We start from the raw sequence: 6,565 nt of genomic DNA, 5'->3' as shown, positions 1-6,565 counted from the left end.
ACGATTACGTGCGGTTGCACAATTCACGATTGTAAATATTGTTAGAATATTATTTTTTACTATTATTATTGTTTTGAAATTTGAAAAAGTTAAATTGTTTATTATATTTTGTGTGAGAATTTGAAAAAATTGTAATGATAAGATAAGATGAGATGAAACGAAACATTTTTATTATCCAAACGATTCTATTTCACTAATTACTTGTTAAAAAACAGCATTCATGTTTGGCACCAAATTTTTGAAAGATGTATTCTTTTAGGTCTTCCGAGAGTGATTTGGTCAACTAAGGCTAAAAAAGAGGGGAAATTTTCATTGATGAAAACGTATATTTTGGGGTTTAAATGATTCTTGCATTGAAAGCAAAAAAAATTTCTCAGAAAACAGAGTTTTTTGGTTTAGGTTATAGATTCTCACTTAGCCATCATGATTTTGACAAGCTCTTTATAGTCGATCTGGTCATTACGCTGCATATCAGCCTCACCAAGCATCTCATCAACTTGCTTTTCTGTCAGTTTCTCCCCATGGTTTGTCATAACACGACGGAGCTTATCTGCTGAAATAAAGCCATCCTGGTCTTCGTTCAACACCCAAAATGCCTCTGTTAGCTCCTCCTCCAAATCGGCTTCCTTCATCTTTCTGGCCATTAGCTAAAGGAATTCAGGGAAGTCTATGGTGCCATTGTTATCAGCATCAACCTCAATTATCATCCTTCGCAGCTGCGCGACAGTTGGGTTCTGCCCTAGTGACCGCCGCATTAATGTCCCAAGCTCTTTGGTAGTGATACAGCCTATAGCAAATACAAAACTATTTGAGACAATATAATTCTAACAAACTTTTAAGATAAAGAAAAGTGCTAAGATAAAAGGTGGAAACAAAAATACCAACCAGAGAAGAAAGACAATACTTAAAAGAGAAGTGTTATACCCACAAAGAGATTCAACAAAGTAAACTCACAAACTAACATGATTTTATATGATACGTTAGATTTACTATATAATAAAAGTACATTTACAATTTAACATACCACATTGAGTCGTATTAATTTATGAGTTTATTTTTGTGAGATTTTTTTGTATCTAAAGCATTTCTCTACCTAAAAAATGTTGGGAAAAAAAAAAAAAACCATTGCATCTTTCGAAGAATTTACGCTAAAATAAATAATTCTTTAACAACCTGGGTTATAGTTTATGGAGAACTTCTGAATATTTCGTGTAACATGATGCACTTGGGATGAATTTGATCTCAGCCTGAATCCAACAGTACTAATGGGATAAACTCTACATTTGCCGTCAACTACTTAAGAGAAGAGCAGTACTATTATAAGATGCTGTTTTTTTTTTTTATTTTTGGGAGGATCGATGATCACAATTACGACATTCTGGATTTTGCTGCGAAACTGATACATTGTCAATAATTAAATTACAATATACTATCCACTTTTATTAAATGAGAAGAGTCAAAGATACATAAAAATATGTTTAACCTTATAAAACCATAAAGTCATACACATACCATAAATACAGAAAGTACTCCTCCTGCCTAAGCTTCTAGAGGAGTTTGTTATCCTTAAGAACCAGCATTCATGTTGAGGTCAATAAACAGGAAGTCAAACAAGGATTTCTTAGTCGCGGTTGTTTTGCATATGAGATGAGTTGAGATTAAAATTAAAAATTGAATAAAATATTGTTAGAATATAATTTTTAAATATTATTTTTATTTTAAGATTTGAAAAAGTTGAATTATTTATTTTATTTTGTGTGAGAATTTGAAAAAATTATAATGATTATATTAGATTAGATGAGATGAGTTGAGAACAGTTGTAAAACTCAAGGAACTATTGTACTTTTTTTTTTTTTTTTTAATAGCAAAGCCATTTCATTCAATAGCAACTATTGTAATTTAAACCTCCTAAAATTAAACAAGGAATATTTGGAAACATGCATTGTATGATTGTCAAAATATACAATGAAAGTACATAAGAACCATGCAAACATAAAATGCTTGTACCAATAGTACTTGAAGAAAACTGCCAAGAATAGTAGTGTCTTAACAGAGAGTACTATTTCTAACGATGAAAAAAAAAAAAACAAAAAACAATGTAATTCCTATGCCAATACTACCAGAGCTGTACCATGCCGTTTAGCGCTGCAAGTGATTGCTAGTGTGAAAGTAATATTTTTTTTATTCATATTTTTTTATCATTTTAAAATATTTTAAAAAAATATAAAAAATACATCAATATATTAAAAATTATTTTCTTAATCATTAAGTTTAAAAAAAAAACAAAATTCACTGAGCGGTCAAATGGAGCAGTAACAATTGGGCGGCATAGTAGTTTTTTTCATACTACAAATCACCAAGAATGCATAATAGATACCCTCATAGAATAGAAAGCAACATGTGAGAAATTACTTTGAAATTTAAAGCTAGTAATTTCTAGAATTCATAGCCACAAATCACCTAAAAACATAGATTGTGTAAACCAATATCACTTTATGCAAACTATATGATCGATCCACTCACCCAAATAATGAAATATCAAGTGAAAATAATCATAATCTAGCTTGAAAGAAGAGTAGATCTACAAAATAGAACAGAACATGAACAATCCGAACACATAGAGACCAAAATGATGTAAAATCACAGTCACCCAAGAAAAAAAGACCCCAAGAATTCATCATATGAATCCTTAAGAAAAACTAATGACAGGCAAACATTGCATCAACCACAGAATTAATCAATCGAACAAACAAAAACTATTGCAACAGAAGATCGCATAAATTGGATCAGATTATACTTCAAAAAGAAAATGAAAGACACAAACAAAAGAAATATAAGATGGGATGACGAAAAAGGAAGGGATCTAGGAAACGATACCATCGCCGTCCTTGTCGAAGAGGCTGAAGGCCTCCTTGAACTCGGAGATCTGGTCGGGCAGTGAGCTCATCATCCATTTTTTATTATTTTCTAAAAGGGATTTGACAAGCGAGAAAATCAGCTAAAGATGTCAAAAAATATGTACATATTGTGGCAAATGGAGTGATCTTGTCATGATATATATATATATATATATATATATATATATACATATTCGCTGTGTATTTATGTGTTAAAGGCCGTGGACCAACAACAAAGGGCATATGATTCCCTCCAATCTTTACGTAAACCCTTTCCCCAATTCATCAGCATGTAAACTACTTTCCACCTTTTTCATATATTTTGGCATCTGATTCTTTCCCATCCTCATGTCATATGTTTCCCCAATTCTTTAATATGCAATTTACTTTTTCTCTTTCTCATTTATTCTTTATTTATAATTCTTGCTTTTTATATATAAGAATATCTGGAATTACCTTTCTAACCCCACTAATCACTTCTATGAGTAGTAAACATGATTAATTATTGAATCCAATACACAATTAATAATACGAGATGACAAGGGACGATTTTATGTAATACATTATTGTTTATGATGAGAAAATGAATGATGAACAAATTTTTTCATTGTTTATAGGATAAGAGTAATGCTAGATACAGTCATTGGTTGTACAAGTCTCACGTACTCATTTTAAAAAATGAGTAAATATAGCACTTACATGAAAAAAATAATTTTTAATAATAGACCCCATTTTTTTTCAACTCACATGTAGTAGCCCAAGTCTCACTTAAGCCTATTAGGGCTTCTACTTGCAATTATAAAAAAGAAGTTGAAGTGGTTTACGTGACAGTGAGTGGAAAAGCAACAAAGGAGAGAGGGAGAGAGAGAGAGGTACTATACGGCGCAACAAGTGAAAAGAAAAAGGTAAAAGTTTTTCTTTTCTCTTTTGGGAGTGGATTTTACACAGGTATTTTTCTACATAGTACAAATTGGAAATTTCTCTAAGTGGTGATTTTTCTTTGGGTACTCCAGAGAATTGTAGTATTCAAAGTAGGGATCTCACAGGCATTATCAAACTGGAGGTTTGGGGGTGAGATTATTGTTTTTTTAGAGATTGATCATTGTCGTATTTCCCAATTTATAGAGAACTCAAGTTTTAGGCATAAACTTGAGTATTGTAAACTCTATATTATTATAGTAAACTTGATCGGAGTTGCCCCATAGTTTTTTCCCTTTTTCCATGTAAAAAATTTGTTGTGTTTTGTTTTGATTGTTTGCTTGTTTAATTATTCTAGTTATATGCTTGGATAATAGATTTAATTTTGTAAGTGGTTATATTGCCTAACAAATGGTATCAGAGCTTGGTTGTGTGGGTGTGGTGAACTTGCAAAATTAAATAGAGAATACTTCGGGCACTATAATTAAATTATCAGCTTCAAACTATTCTATTTGGAAGCCAATGATAGAGTATATCCTTTATTGTAAGGATTTACATGAGCCCATTGAAGGTGCTAGTGCCAAGCCAAGCAGTATGAGTGATAGTGACTGGATGAAAATGAACAGGAAAACAATTGGATATATTAGATAGTGGGTCAATTTTAATGTATCCCATCATATATCTCAAGAGACAGATGCCCATAGTCTTTGGGAAAAATTAGAGGGCCACTATGAGAGGAAGACAACTCAAAATAAAGCTTTTGCTATTAGAAGCCTTGTGACTTTAAAGTTGAATGAGGGGAAATCTGTTGTTGAGCATTTGAGTGAATTCCAATACTTAATAAATCAGTTGACCACAATGAAAATAGTGCTAGATGATGAGATGCAAGCACTATTACTTATGAGTTCATTGCCTGATAGTTGGGAGACTCTGGTGGTATCACTTAGTAACTCTGTTCTGAATGGTGTGCTTGAACTTACTCTAGTTAAAGACAATTTGTTTAATGAAGAAATAAGAAGAAAGACTTGGGTAAGAATGATGCACAGACTCTTGTTAGAGAGAACATGGGAAGGAGTAAGAGCAAAGGTCCTAAGGGACATGGTAACTACAGAAGTCAGTCAAAGATAAGAGAAAAGGTCAAATGTTTCTATTGTGATAAAGAGGATCATATAAAGAAATATTGCAAGGCTTGGAAAAACAAATTGAAAGTGGAGAAAAATCAAAAGAAGACAGATGATCAAAATACTACAGCTAGTGCTTTAAATGAAGAAGTGGCAATACTTTCTGTAGGAGAGAATGAGTGTTGTCATGTTGCAGATCCTTATGTAGAATGAGTGATTAATTCAACAGCTTCTTACCATGTTACTCCAAAGAAAGAACTTTTTACTGTGTATAAAGGAGGTAGCTTTGGCAGGGTGAAGATGAGCAATGAAAGTTATAATATTGTGGGAATTGGTGACATTTGTATTGTTACAAATGTTGGATGTACCCTAACATTGAAGGATGTGCGATATGTTCCAGATATGCGCCTGAATCTGATATCTACACATGTTCTTGATGAGGTAGGTTATGAGAGTTATTTTGGAAATAAAAGATGGAAACAGTCAAAGGGGTCAATGGTGTATGGTAGAGTCAAGATCTGATGTACACTTTACAAGACTGAAGTAATGGTGTGTGGTGATGTAGTGAATGCAACTACAAATGATGTTTCACCAGACTTGTGGCAAAAGCGGCTGGCTCACATGAGTGAGAAGGTATTGCAGGTTTTGGGAAGGAAGTCTCTCATTCCTTTTGTCAAAGGTATGTGACTAAACTCCTGTGATTATTGTCTCCTTGGTAAGCATCATAGAATTACTTTTCAAAAAACCTCTAGTAGAAAACAAAATGTGTTGGATTTAATTTATTCTGATGTATGTGGTCCCATTGAAGTGGAGTCCTTAGGTCAAAATAAGTATTTTGTCACTTTTATTGATGATGCTTCAAGAAAGTTGCGGGTGTATTTTTTGAAAACAAAAGATCAAGTATTCCAACATTTCAAGAAGTTCCATACCATGGTAGAAAGAGAAACTGGAAGATCTTTGAAGTGTCTTTGCACTAATAATAGATGAGTACACGTCTAATGAGTTAAGGAGTATTACTCAGAACATGGCACTAGACATGAGAAGACAGATCCGAGTACCCCACAACATAATGGTGTGGCAGAAAGAATGAACCACTCTATTTTAGAGAAGGTAAGATGCATGATGAAGATGGCAAGATTACCTAGGTCTTTCTGGGGTGAAGCTGTTTGTATTGCATGCTATCTAATCTACCAGTCTCCATCAGTTCCTTTGGGGTTCGCGGTTCCAAAAAAAGTGTGGACTGGAAAGGATGTGCTTACTCTCACTTGAAGGTATATGGGTGCAAGGCATTTGTTGGCTATGGAGATGCAGAGTTTGCCTATAAGCTATGGGATCCAGCGAATAAGAAAATCATCAGAAGTAGAGATGTGATTTTCATGGAAAATCAGACATTGGCAGACTTTGAGAAAGTGGAGAAGCCAAGACAAGTAGCTGAAGGTGTTTCTAAACTTACACCTATCTCTTTGTCTCCAGAGAGTGTCACTAATGGGAAGAGATACAAGTTAAAGATCAAGGTGATGAGCCAACAATAGTTGATGAGAATGATGAAGTTGGCACAGAGGGTGTCGAGCAGGGGGAGCATTCTACTCCACTAGAACCTTAGGTTAGAAGGTCTACAAGGGAGCATCA

The 6,565-nt window shown here is 33.5% G+C and overlaps 1 pseudogene; it reads right to left on the bottom strand.

The window, feature by feature from the left end:
• Positions 1–410: 410 nt before the first annotated feature.
• Positions 411–2,950, bottom strand: LOC121239801 (annotated as a pseudogene).
• Between the last annotated feature and the right edge of the window lie 3,615 nt (positions 2,951–6,565).

Source organism: Juglans microcarpa x Juglans regia, chromosome 7D (genome assembly GCF_004785595.1).
Source record: "Juglans microcarpa x Juglans regia isolate MS1-56 chromosome 7D, Jm3101_v1.0, whole genome shotgun sequence".
Classification (NCBI taxonomy): domain Eukaryota; kingdom Viridiplantae; phylum Streptophyta; class Magnoliopsida; order Fagales; family Juglandaceae; genus Juglans; species Juglans microcarpa x Juglans regia.
The sequence above is the reverse complement of the archived record's forward strand: the minus strand, read 5'-3'. Positions and strand labels throughout refer to the sequence as shown.